Below are 21,232 nucleotides of genomic sequence, written 5' to 3'. Positions count from 1 at the left end.
ATTTAACTAAAACCTGAAGAATGAGCAGGAGTTAGCCCAGGTGAGGGAGTGGGAAGATGGTTTTAGTCAGAGAGAGCCTTCTCCGAGAAGCCTTCCCTGGTCCCCAGACTGGCCAAGGTCCTCCTCCTTGCTGTTTCTGAGGTGCTACTGGGTGCTTACTCCTATCTTATACTTATCACAATGTTTTTTTCTTTGTTTATCTCCCTCCATTAGAATGTAAGCTCCTTGAGGTCAGGGACTCAGTATTTAGGACCCACTGACCTATCAATTCCCTTTGTGTGAAGTAGGAAAGAGGAATTAGAAAAAGACCTTCCCTGGGCAGGGGATTGAAAAAGGTGACACTCTGTGCAGGAGAATTAGAAATAGGCTGAGGTAGGCCCTTGGGTGCTAGGATTATTTTGGAAGGAAAGGCAGTTTTGTGGGAAAAAGAAGTCATCCTTTCCTGAAGAAAGATTCAGACCTGTACTAAGGGGCATGATTTGGCGAGTGGAGAACAGGCTGGATTTTAGTATCCATTCACTATTTGGCTGAGTATCTTTGTGCAGTGCACAAACTCCACAACTGTACATAGACTGTATGGATTTTTCACTACAGTCTCAACAATGACTAGTAAAGGGCCTGACACATAGTAGGTAAATATTTTTAAAAAACAGTCTATAGAAATAAAAGTTTAGATGAACAATCCCAGTGATGTCTTACTCCCATGTGTATTCCAGACTGTGAGCTATGGGTATGGAGGTGCCTGGCCCCAAATGGTGGTGCCATGTGGGAGGCAGTCATTTCTAGTTGAAGGTCACAGTAGCCACTGACAATAGCTTATTGTATCAGGGGAATAATGAGGTAACTGGTGGGACCTATTCCTGAGCACACATGAGACTCCCTCAAGGAACTGTGCAGGGTTCTTAAGAGTCTGCAGCAACAAGTGGTGTCAAAGTAACTGTGAAGGTTACTTCTGGGTTACTTAAGGAGCAAAGAAAGAACTTGGCATGAACTGTCCTCCAATGTTCTGTAGCATTTGGGAACTCAGCTCAATTATAACAGCCTGATCAGCGTATGAATTAAGGAGATTAAAGCTTGACACTGTTTTAAACTTAGAATAATGATATATTGGGGCCACTACTAAGTTTATGGAAGTCAACTTACCAAAACAGAATTAGAGGAGTTTCTAGAAACATCAGGCCATTATTCTAAGATGTCACTGATTGAAAGATATGCCATTATTTTATGAACCCCTAAGAAAGCAAAAAATGCCAATTACAAACTATGGTAAAACACATCTTGATTTCAGAGATGTTACAATATTTTTTAAAAAGTGTTACAGAATTGATGACATTATGGATTATAAAATACTCTATCTTTTTGTGGTTTTAATATATTTTTACATATCTTTAAGGAAAATAAGAATTATTTTCCTGGTGAGAGCAGACTAACATGTTCAACTTCCCTTGACAGGTACATCTTCATGGCAGAGTGCAGTTTGCTATCAAAGTTTCATGACACCATCTGTTAAGATCATTTTTGTATAATTCTGTGCTCATTGAGCAAGTAATTTGGTATTCCCAGCACCCTTCTCTACAGGGGAGGGAATGTGATGAGCAGTCTGCCTGTGTACACCATTGTGTTTGACAGTCAAAACTTTTACTGTAAATTAATATGTTCACATGTGATTTATACATTAGTCTTTTATACGTTTCATGTGTCTGAGCTTGATCAATTCTGGTTTAACTGATTCTCAACCAGCAAAACTAAGAGTGAAACCATAGAGGAAAATTATTCAATGGCATTCTCATCATTATCTGAGGCACTAGTTGAACAATAAGCTGACCTTTTCTTTGTCAACTTTAAAACATAAGTAGCACTTTTTAAAAAAAAATAAAGTTTATTGGTGTGACAATTGTTAGTAAAGTTACATAGATTTCAGGTGTATGATTCTGTATTACATCATCTATATCTCACATTGTGTTCACCACCCAGAGTCAGCTCTCTTTCCATCACTATTTATTTGACCCTGTTTACTCTCTTCTAGAACACCCCTTACCCTTTGATAACCCCTAAACTATGTCTATGTCTATGAGTTCTTCTTTCTTCATTTGTTTGTCTTGTTCTTTTGTTGTTTTCAGTTTTATATACCACATATCAGTGAAGTCATATGGTTCTCTACATTTTCTGTCTGATTTATTTCGCTTAGCATTATAATCTCAAGATCCATCCAGGTTGTTGCAAACGGTACTATTTCATCTTTTCTTATGGCTGAATAGTATTCCATTGTGTACATATACCACAACTTCTTTATCTATTCATCTATCAGAGGACACTTTGGTTGTTTCCGTGTCTTGGCCACCATAAATAAAGCTGCAATGAACATTGGAGCACATATGTCTTTATGGATAAATGTTTTCAGATTTTTTTGGTAGATACCCAGGAGAGGGATTGCTGGGTCATATGGTAATTCTAGTCTTCATTTTTTTGAGGAACCTCCACACTGCCTTCCATAACATTCCCAATCTGCATTCCCACCAACAGTGTATGAGGGTTCCTTTTTCTCCATAGCCTCTCCAACACTTGTTGCTATTTGCCTTGCAAATAGCACTTTGAGTATATGACTTTTGATCTCTTTGACTATAAGAAATCTGAGAGCTGAATGTGTTCTATTTATTTTTACATTGTCCAAGAGCCCAGTACAATGCTTGGAACACTGTAGGCACTGCAAGAATATTAGAAGAGATGATGGGTCTATATCTTCAGTGCATCTCTCAGCTCTGGGTAAAAAAGAATTAAATTCATCAGCCTCCTGGAGACCACAGCCATTCTATGTTGAGGGTAAAGTATGGCAATCAGGAAGGAATCTGACAGTTTGTAAGAGACACTTCAATGTTCTGGAATAAAAAGAGAAATGGATCAGAAAAATAAAGATGACATCACCACGTTATATTTTTAGATCTGTATTTCTATTTCAGACTAATTGTTATCTAAATCTATTTTTGAAGGTTGCAACCACCATTCTTTTCCATCTTACAATATATTTAGAAAATTTAAGTAAATAATACATGATAGAGATTTTAAGTTTCAATTTGAAGACATTTAATTTCATTTACAATTAAGTTAGCTATATCAAAGTCCAATTGCTAATTATTATCATGTAGTTAAACATATTTGTACAATCTTATCCCTCAATTATTGATAACAAAGGAAATCAACACATATAGTGTAATATTTTGGCTTACTATTTTACGTTCATTTTCCTTAGTAAAGCACATGGATCGCTGAAATTACAGATGCCCTTTTTCCTTGGATGGATCTCAACCAAATATTCTGGAACATCTGGAATCTTTCACTCTGGAAAAAATAAACAATGAAGGCATTTCTTAAGTTTAATGTGTGTGGAGTTTGAAGAAGGCTAGTGAGAGTTTTTATCTTAACAGGAGAAGGCTGGCTGATTAATTACCAAGAATCCTCGAGCAGTGGCATTTACCTAAAACCTCCATTTGCCTCTCAGCCTTGTGAGTCCAGTTGCTAGGTTTCCAAAGTTGATCAGACTCAGTTACTATTTCCCCTTTCTTCCCTTTCATTTACTCCTGAATCCACCGCAGTGGGCCTAGCCACTCCACTGATCTTGTTCACACCACGGTCCCCAGTGATCTTCTATAGCCAATGGACACCACTTATCTTTCATAACCTCTCTGCTACATTTACACAGGATGTGCAGAAACCCTGCTTTGTGCCCACCAGTCCCGTTTCCTTTCCTACAGGACATAGAGCCTAACTACATTCCCCAGCCTCTGTCTAGAGTGCTGACTAGAGTGCTGACTAGTGGAAAGTGAGAAGTGACCTGTGCCACTTCCGGGCTTCGCCACTTCACCTTGTCGCATTCATGATTCTCTACATGTGTTCTCTCTCTCTTTGCAGAGGATGCAGTAGAAGACTCTAAGGGGATGGCAAAGGCATATACAAGTACATAACGGATGGACCTTAGGTGCTTGAATAACTGCTCCCAGGCCTCCACCACCTGCTTCCCGCTGACTTCAGTGGAGTGTGATGTGAATAAGAAATAAAACTTTACTATGTTAAGCCATGGAGATTGCGGTTATTTGTTGCAGCAGTAAGCTGTTACCAATAGCTCCCTGGCTCCTGTGATGTTACACTCTTGCTTGAATCTCCTCTTATTCCTCTGTCCCTTCATTTCTTATTTTCTTGGACTTTTTCTCTACTAATTCCTTAAATATTTTTTATCTACGTTTCTGTGGCCCACTGTTTGCTTTCCCTATATGTGCTCTGTGAAAAGGCTCATATACTCTCAAGGTCTACTTCTGACAACTGAGAGTTAGAGTAATAAATGTGTTCCTAAATATTAGATATATTTTTTACTAAATATAGTTATACTAAACATATTTTGTACCCTGTTTTACAAGGTTTTGTTTAACTATGATTTTGAAATCTTTATTATCTGTTTCCTCATCTTTCCCATACCCTGATAAATTGAGAGTTGATGATACCTTTTTGTCTAGTTCTTTTATTGGACTATACAAAGCTCCTCATTTATTTAACTACTACTTATTGAATATGTACAAGGAACTGTCTTATTTCTCTTTTTGCTGACAGTGCCTAGTACAGTGCCTTGCATAGAGTAAGCAATTGGTGAATGTTGGTTGAATTGAATTATTTATTATATGCCCATTATGTGTAAGGCTCTGTGCTGAGGTTACCGTGAGACAAAAATAAGGCTTGATCTCTGTTTACTTCTTCATCTCTCTCTTTGTCAAACATCCTCCTACCCCACCCTAATTAATGAACATATTATAATATTTGCAGTTTTACAGATGAGATTGCCTTGCACTTTTGGTACTCAGAGATGGATCCAGAACCATCTCTTGTGAGGTCCTAAGATAAATCCAAATTTTGACTTGACTTTATTACTAGGATGGTAGATTAATCAAGTGTTTCATTTTTTCTTTTTGCCTGGAATTCAGAAGTATTGGAATGTTGAGAATTACCTGCTTTTATCCAACAAAAACAATTGCATTTTCTTTTTGATTAAGTCATTTGAGACCACAGCTTATTTGAATATTTTACAGGGTAATTCCATTCACTGGAATAACTAATGGATTCATATATTGTCAGATTTTAACATATTAACAATAGCCAGGTCTTTCTTTCTTTTGCTCTCTCAGTCTCTCTCTCTCTCTCTCTCTCTCTCTCTCTCTCTCTCTCTCTCTCTCTTTCTCTTTCTCGATTCTTCATCAGGTGAATTCATCAGAGCATTATTTTATTATAGTGAGTAGATGTGCTTTGTGAATTTTCTCCCGGGGCCAAACTGTTTTTCACATCTTGATTTTCATTCTCAACTACAATTTCCTTTTAATGTTTTTAAATATTTTGGCATTGAGCCATATAACTGGTTCTTGGATTTTTCCAGTTTGCCTGCTTTTTACAATGTCTTTCCACGTTACCTCATTCAAGCGTTCTGCCCTTATCAAGTTTTCTCCCACTTAAAGAAAGTTTTTTGACATATATTTGTTTATAAACTTTCATCAACTATTACTACTTTGACTATTACAGTTACTATTACTATTTCTTTAATATTACCATTTAATTGTTGAATTCTAGTATAAAGAAACATCTTCATTAGTGAGATAAGTGTCTGATCATGATTGAGTTGTAAGTAGTTCAACTTTCTTGTGGTGTGCTCTGTCTGCACGTCAGTCAGTAGTGTACATCCACAACTGAGTTTTTGTTGTTGTTGGTAACTGTTTTTGTAGTGATACAATATTGTGAGTATTTCCATAGTACATAATACTTTTATTGTTTATTGTAAGTCCAATAGTAAACTGAAAATGTCCAATTTTAATGGATTCTGTAGATGAAATGACCCAAAGGACACCCCACCATTGGCTGAAAACATTTTTTTAAATATTTTATTGTTTACCAATTTGTGTAAGTGAAGAAAGAAAAATTGCATTTTGAAAGAGTCCAAAGAGATGTGTGACTTTGAAAAAATTACCTAACCTCTCTTTCCCTTATTAGGTTGGAATGAATTAAACAGTATTTGGCACATAGTAAGCACTCAGAAGTGTTAGCTATTATTATTCACAAATGCAACAAGTATACGTATCTGTTGTTTGGAACCTATGTTTGCTGCTGCTGCTGAAGTCACTATCTTACAGGAAAAACAATGTTTCCTACTATTCTCAAATAAGTGTAATTACAGTGTATTCCTCTGAATGCCAGTAACATCTTGAAGGTTTGGAGCAGCACAGATTATGGTAGCTGCTAAACTAATGAAAACTTTTTTCCTTTTTTTAAATGAGAAAACAGATTCAGAAAAGCCAAAGAATGTATTAAGGCAGGACTAGTAGATTGCTGGGGAACTTGGTTCATATGAAACATGTTAGCAACTTCTTGTTTGTTCAGTTCAAAAGCAAAGACAGAAATAGCCTCTAATTTGTGTTTCTCAAAGTGTGAAACTCTGCCCTCAGATTCCCGTAGTGAATGCTTGTTAAAAGAAAGATTTCCAGAACTCTCTTGGGGCCTACTGATTCTTTGAAGGTTAACCCATGTCTCAGGTGCTTCTTATATCGCTTTAATTTGGAGACTCATGCACATTCAGTAATGCAGAAAGTATCGTCACACTCAAATTGGACCAAACCCAGGGCACCTTTGAGTGTAGGCTGTTCCGCTAATTGAGATGCCACATTTGATGCTTTGCCTGGCGATCAAGCATCTCCCAATAATTGGTCCCCTTCAGATCCAAAAACCTTCCTCTGCCATTACTCCACAGTCGTAACTGGCAACTTGAGTTCTTTAGCTGTTTTCCTCAACAGTAGGAAAAGAAAAGGAATCTTGGCACGCTAGTGATTGTGGAAATCAAATATGGGCCTGTTCCACCTTAAAGAGCCTAGGCTTGCCTAAGTGTTTGGGTCTTGCAGAGTTTGGGCACCACCATATTTGGAGCGTGCCTACTTTGGGGCGGGAACCTCCTTGAGAGTGATTAGGTCAGCGCTGGGGGAGGTGACCTTGTTTGGTTTCTGGCACCCGACAACAGAGGTGCACTGTTTCTGCTCCCCGGTTTGTCTAATTGGCCCAGAAGCTCCACCAGCGCGAAGCTGCCCAAGAGCTCTTCCCTGGCCACCCCCGCGGCCCGCAGCTCGGTAGAGGCGGGAAAGCAGCGCGCCTGCGCCGTGGGAACCGGGGCCGGAGGCGAAAAGCGGGGAGCGGAGGGGGGCCGTTGGAGCCGAGTAGCGTACAGTGCAGCGTGTGACGCGGGGACGCCGCGCGCTCCCAACGTCGCCCCGGTTTGACGCACACGGCACCAAACTGTGAGTTTCAGGGGTTATTTGGTCGGATTCGCCGGGACCCGAGTGGGTTTCGGGACTCTGGGCTGTGGCGGCGGCGGGACTGAGGGTGGCGGAAGAAGTTGGGGGACCCGGCCTTCGGCGCTTGGGCCCGGGGAGCTACGCCCTAGGCTGGGTCCCAACCATCCAAAAGGACGCATTTTGCCGCACAGGCTAAGATGGCGGCGGCGGCCGAGGAGGCGGAGTTGGTGCTATACAAGGAGCCCGGGCCCCGGGTTCGGGGAGGTGGCGGCCGCGGCGGCCGCGGGGGGCGGCGGAACCTGAGGTGAGCGGCGGCCGCGCCGCTGGGCGGGACTCGGCGGAGGCAGTAGGGGGAGGACCTTTCCACGGCGGCGTCGGAGGACCCGGTAGCGGACACAAAGGGGCTGAGCTGGGCACTAGACTTGGGGGTTTTGTTTAGTCACATGAAGACGAGCAGCCAGTGAGCAGTAGGGGGAAGGGGCCCAGATCTGGCGGCTTGGGGAGCCTGGCGGTCGCCATTGCAATGCACTGAGTAACGGGGCGGTCCGAGAGCAGTCACCAAGCCCTCTCTTCGTGGCTGCTCCAGCTTGGCCGAAGCCCCAGCTCTAGCGTTAACTGTACACATCCCTCCCCTAACATGGGACCAGGACCGCATAGCCCTCCCCTCCCCCTGTTCTGCAAGATCTTATGCCGCTAGGTGCCCGGGAAGTAACAGCAAGAGGTAAATCGCTCAAAATATTTGGGTTGCCAGGGGCTTGGTGGGTGTCCAGCTAAAGCTTTTTGCTTCTCCAGGTCTGATTCCCTGGCCTTTGTGTCCCTGGGAGCTTAATCTCTGCCAGAGGAAAGCAGGTGTGCTCCACTTCTCCCGTGAACCTGAAGATGAGTTGTCCCAGACCCTTCTCAGTGATTGGAAACTTAGGTGGTGGAGCTAAAGGTTTCTTGTTACGAGACTTCCGCAGACGACTCTCGTGTTGGGATCCATCCATGGTTTAGCAACATTAGTGGAAAACTTTTCTTGAACTGTTTTAAGTAATACTGACGTAAATTTAGTTGTTATAGAACTTTTATGTTTAGACTTCAAATTTTGTGTGGTCATTAAGAAGTACTCAACAAAGGATAAATTCAATTGGGGGCCTGAATGATGGTCCTGTTTTATATACAAATTAAATAATTTCAACAGAAATACCAAAACACCATCATCTATTCTGGCCAGTCCTGACTAATGCCAGGCTTGTTGCATCCGGATGATAGATTAAATTTGCTTTACTAGTACATTGCCTCTCTGCAGTAGCTTGGTTACATTTTTTGGTCCTGCAAGAAAAGTAAAGCATTTCAAAAATAGACAACTCAAGTTGCTCAAAGAGAGGAAACCGGCTGTTTGCCTTCAGTGTCATGTGTAAGTATCCAGGGAACTTGATGGCAGCAATATTGCATTGGTAGGTTTGGAAAGAAAAAAATAGTTTTTATGAAGAAGTTATAATTTAGACATTTTAATAGGTGTAACATGAAGTTTTGACTAATATTAATACCATGGTATATATCTATTGCTGTTAAAATTATGGCAGTGTAAATGTTAGAATTTCTAACAAAGTTATACTGCGCTTAATGGCTGCATTATACTTTGTATATTGGTATTAACTAATTTTTGAAGTACAAAATTTGGAAACAACTCATGTTTTGACCACGTCACATTGACAAAATTATTCAGGTGACTGAAACAATATTTAATTAAACACATTTCGATCACTACCTTTAGATCTCTATTCAAATTTCAAGTTGAACTTTTCAACTTTATTTAAAATTTTCATTTTCCTTTTTTTTCCCCCTCCAGATTTCCCCGCTTTTAGCTTTTCTCCTAACAGAGAACAATCATAGGCGATACTAACATTGGCAAAATGTATTACTGAATTACACAGTTTTAGAGTGGAAGGAATCTCGAACAACTAGTCTTATTCTCTCTTTTATGTCTATATTGAAGGTCAGAGATGATTAAGTTAGTCGCATAATGGAAAATTCTCTTAACTTCTACCCCATTGCTGTTTTCATTGGTTATGTTGCTGTCATGAGAAGGTGACTCTGTAACTAATAATGGTTAAAAAGTAAAACAAGGAAGTGTGTTTGAGAATACTTGTTAATTAGGTGCTGTTTATAGCACTGACAAGTTCAAGACATTTAACATGATGTGGTAACTTAGTTTTTAAAGTACTTTCAGTGAAACAAATTCAGATTAAAAAATAACACATTTCAGAGCAATGTTGCTTTTGAATTTGGGGGTTTTCAAAAAGCAATCTTTTTTTTAAAACTTTTATTTATTTTAAGTGTGTTTTTCCAGGACCCATCAGCTCCAATTCAAGTGCTTGTTTCAATCTAGTTGTGGAGGGCGCAGCTCACAGTGGCCCATGGGGGGATGGAACCGGCAGCAACCTTGTTAAGAGCACCATGCTCTAACCAACTGAGCTAACCGGCCACCCCTCAAAACGCAATCTTGACCCAGATAAAAAAAAAAAAAAAAAGGTAGCTTGATAAACTTCTTGGAAAGTTTGAAATAACTGCCATTATTACCAGTTATTACATAAGAAATTAGATGCTGAAAACAATGGTACTAGTGCCTTTTATTTTGTAATTGTGTTTTAGTTGGGTAAGTTAACATGCCTCTTAATACTGGCTCTAGTTAGAAACAACGTAAGACTAACTACTGCTACTGAGTAGTAGTTCTGTAAAATCTATTAGGAAATTCAACAAGTAGTAAAATCATTTATAGTGGGACACTGTAGTTATCTTGAACTTTTTTGGATATCAAATTTAACAAAAATGGTTAAGTTGTATGGAGGTTTTAAAGCTTTTATTTAAGGTGCATTTAAATTATTGCCTTTTTAAAGAAAGTTGGTAAGTTATTTTTAAATTTTCAACACTATGTGAATGGATTTAATTACACGCTAGTCTCGTGATAATTAGAATTACTCCCAGAATATTTGTAATTATAAAGTGAATCTGTCATCTGCAAACATTAAAAATTTTGCAGGTTTAATCTGTCATTCAAGTTATAAGGGGGAGAATTTTGGTTGTGGTTGAATTGACATTGTTCTGGATAGCAGGAGGAGAAAAGAAAGACTGAAGGACAGTCACTAGAAGTGATTGGGATACCTGCACTTGAGAGAAATTGGTTGTCAGAAAAGATCAGGTTCACCTTTCTCTCATCCCAAACACACAGTTAGAGTTTTGAGTTACTTATTTAGACTCTTTCTCAGGTTGTGATTCCAAAGGAAAAGAGTGGACCTTATTCTTGTAGGAATGTTTTTCTCATGACTGCTTGCTTTGCAGGCAGATCTTAAGGCAGCTGTAGTTTGCACTGAATGCAGAAATTGGTATGTTGAATTACTTAGTCCTAATTTTATAGAACATTAATTTTAGGAGTCCTTTTAAAAAAAGTGTTCTTAATTTTTAAAAACATCGATTGCCCTATAAAATAAAAAAAACCCCATGAGAATAAAAGATGGCTCCTGTAATATTTTGAATAAATATTCAAATGAGCTTTTTTTTACATTTATTTATTAATCCCTCTGGTATAGAGAATGTTTTGTAAATACTAAACAAACTTAATGAGATATAGCACTGATTGAAGCAATTCTAGAAGTAGTGTTTTTAATTTAGGTTTATTAGAGGGAAATAGCTGCTTTTAATAGTGTAAGCCATTTATACCACTGAATTTTGAGAGAATTGAGAATAATCAAACAAATTCTAGCACTAGCTCACCCTGCTGGTTGGCTAAAGTATCTCTCTTCTTTCCCCTCGTAAAAAAACAACAACAAACAAAAACATAAAGATCACTTGAGACCTAGATGATAAAACACCAAATTCAATTCATAGTCTCTCTTCAGGGAGGTGGAGTCTCTATGAAAAAGGTTTTCTCATCTCATCTCTAGGGCCTCAGTTGCTCTCCTGTTAAATTTAATCTTTTCTTAGATCTGCCGAAGTTGAACGATGGAATTACTATTCTCTTTGAATTTACTGGGAACTCTTAATGTGATTATGGGGAGTTGGTATGTTTTTGTTCTTTTAAATTGAAGACATCCTTTGACAATTGAGAGATTTTAGCAAGAAAAACAGAAGTTCTGTGAGATAACTTCCCAGGAGGAGAAAAGCAGAGGATTTCAAAAGGGAGAGGAGGAGGATAATGTCAGGGCAGAAGCAACAGCAGTGCACACTTCTCTTGAATGGGGAAAGGTGAGACTGGATTATGGATAGTGTTTCTAAGAGATTTCCTTTACACTCGCCCTCTACTTACTAATCATTGTTCTACTGGGTCTACAAGCTGTAGCCTTCCCATTCATTTGGGATTCTGGGACCTGTGATCTTGTGAATAACTTTGTGAAAAGTATAGATGTGATTTGTTCCTTGAAATTTAGGAACAAATTAGTTAGTCTAGATTGTGGTGCAATTGAAATTGGTTAGAGTGATAAAGATTTTAGGTTATTAAGCATTTTACTGTGTATGTCATTCATTGAAGTTGCAAATACAGCTTTTAAGACTTTTTGTTCAAAATCCAGAAACGTAAATGTTATGAGCCAAACTTATCATTTAAAACAAAACAAAACAAAATAAAACTAATGTTAGGATTAATTTATAGTTTACAAAACATATTTACCTGTATTTTATCAATTATTGATAAATTTTTTTAAAAGATTAACATTTTTATCCTTCCATGGTGTTTATCCTTTTATTCAAAAGCATATCTTTTTCATCAGTTTCTTGAGGAAGATGTTAAATATAACTAGTACTTTCAAAACACCGTTTATTGGGGAGGGGGTGATTCCCAGTTGTTGAATGGTCTGTGAAAGTAGATAAAAACCTTGTCAAAGTTGGGATAATTGCCTGTTGCTCACTATCAACTTACTGAATATTATGTACATACACAAACATATGTAAGTGTGTATATACACAGAAAATCATAGTTACATTTCTAATTATGTACATGTAAATAAAGAGGCAGGATGAGATAAGATTTGAAAGTGTAAGCCTTGAAGTACAGCTGGTGGGGTTAAAATTTAGCTGTGTGTGAGCAGTAGTAAGTGGATTTAACAATAATACTGTATTACTAGCTTTCTGATATACAGCGAATGCTGAGTAAATGTTATCTTTTATAATAATAGTAATTGCCATTGTTTAATTTTTTGAAAATTTCACATGTGAGTGATTTGGATTAGTATACTTTTGCCAATGTTTCATTTTTAGATCCCTATCTACAAAGGGAATGCTGTTATAAAGGAAATCAGAGGTAGGCATCACACTGTGCCTTAACAGTTTTAACAGTTCAGTATTTCAGGAACACATTTCCCTTTTATGACTGTCAGCTGCTGAATAAATGCACTTGGGAATGGGTACATTTTATTGAGGTTACTTCTCAGCCAGTGTATTGATTTTCTTTTCTTTTTTTTTTTTTTTTTGGTTACAGCATCCTGAATTTCTTCCCTCTAAATTTTTGATCATGAGGATGGTGGTGACCATTAGCAGAGAGAAGAGGGTGTGTGACTATGTGTATTTGTATGTAATGTACATGTAAACCCTAGATGAGAGTGAGGAGTGATTCAACAGTAGCTAGATTTTGGAGAGGCATGTTATCTTTTCGTTGCTTAGTTTTCTCAGACAGCATTTCCTGTTACCATTTTCCTCTCTACACTTTGTTTTGTATATGTCTGTGCTGGTATGGCCTTAAACTTATTTCCCCCTTTAATTTTTCTTCTGTCTACCTCCCCTACCACCAACACAAATTTTAAGTTAAAAAAAAAATTATAAAAGGCAGCTAGTAAAAGTAATTTTAAGTTCACTTGAGGGTTGTGAGTATTAATTACTAGAAGTTTAATTGTGCTTAAAAAATATTTTCAGCAATTTGAAAAATGAAGGGGGGAATTCACCCATAATCTTAATTACCATTTGATATATGTGTGTATATATATATATATATATAATATATAAAATATATAATATATATAATCATTATATTGATTATATATAATCAATATATATAATCATATATAACACTAATATAATCATTAGTGTTAAAGGAAAGGGCGATGAGACTGATAATGCTTTTTTAAATACTGTGATGTATATATTTCCATTTTACATGCAAGGGAACAGACTTGGGTCAGAAAGTTAGTAAATAATAGAGCAGCCAAGTTTGAATCTAGGCCTATCTTGATTCTACAGATGAGACTTTCTATTCTGCCTTCCTGTCCTTTCTATGTATTTGTCCTTAAACCTAATTATATAATTTGTAAGTTTTATCTCCTACTTATAAAACTTAACATTGTAGAAGCATTTTTTTGCCTACCCTTATTTCAAATGGTATCTTATTACCCACATTGTTTATTCATACCACCATATAAAGGCTCTTTGTCTTGGCTGTTGGACATCGGTACAATGATATTGGTCAAAATGGAAGCTGCCTTTTTCTTTACTGAGTGACTAAGAAGAAAAATAGCTTAATCAGAAATAATATTCTCTGGGATTAGAAATGCTGCTGGTTTAATAATAACTATCCTTTCTGGGGAGACATTTAACTCAAAATTGGCTATATGTAAAATGTAGATGACATTTTCAATTTATAGCTGTATGTGAACTGAACTTTTCTTAAATTTTTACACTTCAATGCTTTAAGCTTCTTTGTTAAACTTTTAAAAAAGGATATTAAAAATAGGCACTTAATAGTTTAGTTACTATTAATAATTCCTAATGTAATAATCCTTAATTTATGGCGGAGAAAAAACTTAATATTGAATTTTTACACTCATTTTTACAGACATATTAAAAGATAGTTTGTGGGTCATTTATAAATAGATTGTATAAGTTAGCATTACCCAATAGAGGTATGTTAAACGACAAATGTAATTTAAAATTTTCTATAGCCATGTTAAATAAAAAGAAATAGGTAAAGTTAATTCTATTCATGCATTTTATTTAACTCAGTATATCCAAAACATAATTTCAATATGTAAACACGATTGAGATATTTTGCATTCTTTTTTTTTTTTCTTCACACCAAGTCTTCCGCATCCAGTGTGTGTATTATACTTGAGGCACATCTCAGTTCAGACTGGCTGACTTCAAGTGCTCAATAGCCACATATACTGTATTCAGCAGTACAGATACAGATAGTGTGTTCTGTACAAGTATGAAGAAAGGATAAAGTAGAAATTGAACCAAGCCTTAAAGGATAGCTGAGAAAAGAGTGTTATGGCGAAGAACATTCCTGCAAAGTGATGGGAATTAAAATGGGAGCTATAACTTGAAACCAGATAACAGACTGGCTTGAATCCAGGTTAGGGAATTTGGTTTCTATGGTGTGTGTGTGTGAGATATTCTATGTTGGAAGGTGCCTAATCCATGTATACGAGCACTTGAATGAATATGGAATTAATATTTAAGTGAATTAATATGAGGCAAAATAAGAAAAATTCTGGAAGAATACTGAAAAACTTTGTGAATCTTCTAAAAAGAAAGAGTTGCATTTAGGGAATATTCGTATTCTGTGATTAGCTATGTGATGGAGATGATCAAAAATGAGAGATTTTTGGGTTTGACCACTGATGACTTTTTAAAATGTTTTACTTAGATATAACTTACAGAAAAGTGCTCATATGATGAGTACAACTCAAATAAATTTTACATATAAATATACCCAGGTAACTTCCCCCCCCAATCAAGATATATAACATTCTCTGCACTGGTAAAGGTACCTTATGTCTCCTCTTATTAATTCCCCCTTGCCAGAATTACCACTATTATGACCTCTTATCACCATAAATAAGTTTGGCTTGTTTTTGAACTTGCTTATGGCATATTTGTCTTCCTTTCTAAGGGTAGTGAGAATTGATTCTAACCTCTTTTCTATTCTTGTTTGGCATTGTGTGAATTTGGAGGTTTTTTCCAGTGTGGTTTATATCACTATCAGAGAGGTGTTTCATAGTTTCATTAATAGTAACCCTTTAGAGGTTAGCTTTATCATTAGAAAATTTGTTTAGAATGTAGAAATTTGAATTGCTTCTACAGATAACATTAATTGTCTGGCTTGGTTTTATAGTATTCTCTAGGCATATAGCCAAGAAGTAGGTAGAGGTCTTGGATTGCCTCCTTATATAGATGCTTTTTGGAACCTCTTTAATAGTAGCTTCTAGGTATTATGTAAGTTAACTTTCAGGCATTTCAGGTTACTTAATAAGGTATTTGAGTATTTCTGGCTGTGATTGTAAGGGTACTAATAAATTGGTGTATTTATGCTTACAGGTAAGTATTCATTCTCAACCAGAAAGATTTTGACATTTATGAGTAAGGAACTAGAATGTTACTTTCTGGACAGTTGTACAAAAGTTTGAATGGTTAAACATCCATGAAGGGCACTTTATACACTGACAAGTGAAATGGAATTACTGATCATGATTTTTACTTCTAGTGCTTGAATCAGTTTTATTTTTCAAATGAAATTGATGGTTACAGCATTGTTTTTCATAAATATTGAGCAGCAGAAGCCTTATGGTAGTGTGATAATTGGTGCTTTTGGGATAAGGATTTTTTTTTGAAATATGTATTATAATAAAGTTGTAAAAAGTATATAACAATGAAAATATGTATCTTCACGTTCTAGTATGCCTAGTTTTGAGGAAAGATGTTTTATAAATTGTGCAGAAATGGACATGAAAATACTTTATCATTGTTTGGATTATGAATGCTTTTGAGCTTAAGAATGAAAATATATAAAGAAGTGATGAAGTTTTATTTTTTTGAATATGTAATAAGTTTGCTTAATATACTCTTGCTCCAATAATTTTAATAGTTATCTTGAAGAAATAAAACCTCATCTGTCAACTTTTCTTATACAGGTTTTGTATTTGTCAACTATAGAAGGTTAAAAGCAAAATTCGTTAGACATTGAAAAAGTATGTTTGTTATCTACAAAATATTAAGACTTTATATAATAACCTTTTTAGGCTAGATTTCAAAAACCAATTAGAATGTTATTAACAGCCTAAGAGCTGACTTCAATGTATAAAAAATACACTTACGGGGAACGTTAATTGTTTTCACAAAAAAATGAATGTTATATTTGAATTTAGTTTTGGGAGATTTGATTTTTTTGTATTCAGAGAAACCTTGTTTATGTGTTTATATTTTATCTGATCTTCGCTTGTCTTAATTGAGTTAGTTATTATACAAAATTCACTTAGTACCTCACAAAGGGTAAGAATGCAGATATACACAGCAAATGATATGGTTACTGCTCCAAAGATCTCATGGATCTAAGACAGATCTAAGACACTACTGAAGAACACTCAATAATGAAACATTTGAATTGAGACTGAGCTGACATAATGTGAATGGCATATAGTAAGACTTGATTAATTAATAAAGCTTCTTGGCAGAAAATTTTTATTTAGATTTTGAAAAAGTGATATATATATAGATTGGTGGAGAGGGAAGGGAATATTAGCTAGAGGGGAAAGCATGTTAAACACAGAGATGGGAATTGTGGAGTGCAAGCATTTTCCTTGCTCTAAGTATATTCTATTTTAAGTGAATTTAATGAAAAAATAAAGTTGGTAAGATTATGTCCTGAGTTGAAGGAACCTAAAGAAATTTGAATTAGACACTAGAAAATAAGGAGTACTGAAGGCCATTGAACAGAAATACGTAAAGAAAAATGAGAAAGATTAGCAACCAAAAACAACATGATTGGAGAAGAGATTGAAGTGAGAAAGGCCAGTTAGAGGTTATTATTGCGGGGGTGGGTCGAGGATATACAACGGAGCCAAAAAAATGTATATATGTTTTAAGAAAGGAAAAACTGTTAAAATTGTCATACTCAATATATACCAGTAACAAAAGATGAATACAAGTCATGTGTATACATTTTTTGGCACCCCGCTATACAAGAGTAAGGAGTGAGGGGCGGCGGTAGTTTTAAAATAAAGTGAAATACTTCCTCCTAAGTTTGTAGTACAAAGTTAAAATAAGAATGGAACAATTTCTTTTTCATCTTCTGGTATTAAAAACAAATTTACCTGGACACAGTTTGCAAGTACATTATCAACACTAATTGAGGTCCATCTGCCTTATTCTATAAAAAAACTGATGAGCTTTTTAAAAAGTTTCATTTGAAAACTTAAAACCCAAGAAAGTTATGCTATAGTGGTATTTTCTGAATTGCTAGTACTGTGAACTAAAAAAAAAAAAAAAAAAAAAAATGGAGATGAATGGTAAGACAAACTTGTAATTGCAATGCCGTATTTTGAGTTATAATAGTACATTTTAGCCATGGTTTAAGAGACATTCTAATTGGTATAAGAGTTTGTGGGAAAACAAGAGATAATAAAAATTAACAATCTGGACTTCCAATGTTTAAAATTTATTTTAAAATAGATACTTGTTTTAAAATTTCGGAACAGTTGAAAACACACTGCTTTTATAGGGGGGAAAATCCCTAATACATAATTCCTTTTGGGCAGTAGTAGTTTTTGATATTTATGATGTAAGGTACTTGTTTTTAACAGGAGTTTTTAAGAGTTCTTGAATATACACTAGTATGTCTTATAATGAGTAAGGTAATTATTAAAATAGAATTAGGAAAATGTGAAAAAATTATAGAATACAATTTAAAGAATCTTTTCTGCCTTCTTTAAAGTCAGTAAATAGGACAGAATTTGGGAGTTAATAGAATCTTAGAGTTTTAAGATAGAATGTTAGTCTTATTATGACAAACTTACATTTTAATGATTCTCACAGTTATAGGTTTAACTTTAGTTAGTAAAGAAGTTAGTGAGGTTTCTGGCAACATGGATAAAATAATGAGGTACATTCGACTCCATCCAAATTACCTGTTGAAGCATATCAGCTAAAGCAAAAGAGAATAGATTATCCCCTAATATCACTGGGAAAATAGATTTCATCCACACCTCTGAAATTGGGGGTTTCTGTATAGATAGTATGGTTGAAAAGGGATGATAGCAGAACTATTTACTGTTCCCTGATTATCCTATAAACTAGTGATATGGTAATAGGAAGCTTGTCTGGAAAATCCTGCCCTGAACTTCTTCCCTGTTTATACCTAGTTTTGCAGACTTCTTGGAAATAGACCCCTCCCCACCTGTGTATGCTGCCTTGGGTCTCTGCAAGCTGAAAAGCCATTAAAAAAATCGCGACATGCATGAGGAGAGGGAGCAGTTTGAAAAGGATGGGGACTAGGAAACCAAACTGACTATTTCATATACATTGATGCTACTGAAACAGCTCATAGTCATGCAAAAAAAGAGGTGGAGAAGATAGAGATAACTTTCAGTGGCTGTGGTGTAACCAAAAGTGTTGTGCTATGTCGGTGAATGTCTTAATGGTAGCAGTGCCATAAACAGTAATACACTCCCGGTTCATGTATTTTCCAAGCCCCATTCACTGACTTTCCTGTCAAATTTGATTACCTAATACTTTTCCATCAGTTTTTCTTAATTTAACTGGAATCGATTGCCCCCCATCCCCTTTTCAAATTGGATTAAAAATTCTTGTGTAGTTTGTTGTGTAGTTTTGCGAGTTTTATCTAAGTCAAATGCCACAAACGTTGAAAATAAAAGAATGTCAAAAATAATACTATTAAGTTTCATCGACATCAAGCAAAGGATAAAGCTTTTCTAGACCAAAACTTTTGAGTGAAAAATAATTTTTTAAATTAATAATTAGTACTACTAAACAGTATCCAGTTTGAACTTTTGTGTGATAAACTAATAGCACTGAAACATAGGAAATAGAGTTTTTTTCTTTTTTTAGAGAAATTGATAATACCTGTCATTTTAGGAGACTAATTCACCTCTCAGAATTTAATCAAGTAAACAAAAATTAAGTCTGTAAAGATTTGAATAGCAATATGCTTTATTTAATAGATGTATGTCAAACTTTGTTTTCAAGAGAGAATACATATTTCTTTTAAATTCCTGTGAATTTTTTGAAATTGTGCTTTGGGATTCTTAAAGGATTTGAAATTTTAAATAAGAGAAATAGTATAGACCAGTGTTTTTTTTGTCTATACTATAGTAAAACTAGTTAAGCCAAAGTGGTTGTAATTACTTGGACGATTAAAACTCTGTTCTATTGGAATGCGAGCTTAAATTTCATACTACAGTAGTACCTCAGTTTTTTAACGTAATCCATTCCGAAGACCATTCGAGTTCTGAAACATTTGAAAACAGCCGACAAGCAGGCTTCAGAATCTTGCACTCAGCGGAAGCTGCGTGACATGTTTGATTTCTGAGGCGTGTTCAAAAACTGAAGCATTTACGTCCAGGTTTACGGCGTTGGTAAACTGAAATGTTCATCAGTAGAGATGTTCGAAAACCGAGGTACTACTGTATTCAGAAATGAACAACAGTAAGGATGTAACACATCAAAAGTGATGAAATAAATATTCATTTAAACATGGTAGATTAAGTCACCATTTATTTGCTATCAAATCCCTACCAAAATAAATGATGGTTTAAAAAAAAAAAAAGGCATAGGGTGTCTTGGACAAAGAAAACTGGAAAGTTGATCACAAATAAAATTTTACAAGCTGGAAAGCAACAAGTGGTAACTAACATTGTAGATCCGAGAAAACTGAATTTTCCCGTTAGTGGGGAAGGCCTAGAATTGATGGTATGTAGTAGCGGTGGGATGCTTCAGAAATTGGGGGCTGCAGGTACCTTGAAAGAATTGTCTAAAATTCGGTAACAAGCAATGCATAGTGCCAGGAATGGGTCTGGGGTCTCTTACCTTTAAGTTTCTCCTCTGATACTCAAAGGGAGTATGTCTGTCCTTGAGAACACTAGGCACAGCTCAAGTTAAGGGTGTCAGCCTCTTTTCCCTTCATAGTGCTGAGAATACTGAATATCAGGCTTTTAATCTCAGAATATAAAATTGGAAAATTCATTCTGTTACAGCAAATTGATCATCAGGAAAAAAGATCAAATAATAACAGATTGGGGTCCACCAGAGAAATGGCCGAGACTGACTCCTATTAACAAAAATTCTTGACAACTTTTAAGTGTTTCATTTTAAAACGTGAGATTGAGGCTCATTAAACATATGAGGATAACCCCTATATAAAAGAGAACAAGGAAATACTTAGGTTAGTGTAAAAGTAATTGCGGCTTAAAAGGTTAAAAAATTGCAAAAACCGCAATTACTTTTGCACCAATCTAATAGAAACAGTTCAAGAAGATAAAAAAGTTATTGTTATCTTCGGAAGTAAAGGGGTAGTTATATCTTTGAAACAAGAAAGGATGCTATAAAAAAATAGCAGTCTTCAGAAAACAGCTCTTAGACATTTAGAATATGAAATAGGATTAGAATATAGAATACGAAATAGTAGAGTTAGAAATTTAGGATATTAAATTCTTGGTAGAAGTTTGGGAGATAAAATTGAGAAAATCTCCCACAAAGCAGGAGAAAAAGAGATATAAAGTAGGAGAAAATAAAGTTAGGATCATATTTGATAAGTACAATGTGTGAAAAATAAAAATTACAGAATGGGAGAAAATGGATGAAGGAAATTATTTAAGAATAATGGAAACAAAAACTTGAGTTTCCACATTAAAAGGGCTTACAGAATGCTCAGCATGTTGGTTAACAAAACAACACATCAAAGTACATTATGGTGAAATTTCAAACATCAGAAATAAAGGTACGGAGCTTTCGGGTATGGAGCATGCAAAGGATTAGGAATCACTAACATTGGAAAGTAATCGGTAATGGAATGTCTTCAAAACCCTGAAGGAAAGTTATTTCCAAACTAATTGTATACCTTACTGTGAAGTGTGGGAGTAGGCTAAAATTTTGAAACCTAGCAGGTAGTATTGTATGTCTCAGGAAGTTGCTAGAGAACATGGGTTCCATCAAAAATGATGAGG

At 35.9% G+C, this 21,232-nt stretch overlaps 1 protein-coding gene across 14 annotated transcripts in view; it reads left to right on the top strand.

The window, feature by feature from the left end:
• Nucleotides 1-7,008: 7,008 nt before the first annotated feature.
• The window catches only part of ZNF644 (zinc finger protein 644), a 103,504-nt gene continuing 89,280 nt past the window's right edge, over nt 7,009-21,232 (top strand). For 2 of the 14 annotated variants that reach the window (XM_019753164.3, XM_019753114.3), the window contains exon 1: nt 7,009-7,313. The gene's annotated coding sequence lies outside the window, so the exon portion shown is untranslated. The other 12 variants (XM_019753129.3, XM_019753156.3, XM_019753106.3 and 9 more) reach the window with 12 other exon arrangements.

Source organism: Rhinolophus sinicus, chromosome 14 (assembly GCF_057876585.1).
Source record: "Rhinolophus sinicus isolate RSI-liver-muscle chromosome 14, RSI-T2T, whole genome shotgun sequence".
Classification (NCBI taxonomy): Eukaryota; Metazoa; Chordata; class Mammalia; order Chiroptera; family Rhinolophidae; genus Rhinolophus; species Rhinolophus sinicus.
Note: the sequence above shows the minus strand (reverse complement) of the source record. Positions and strands in the feature narration are given on the sequence as shown.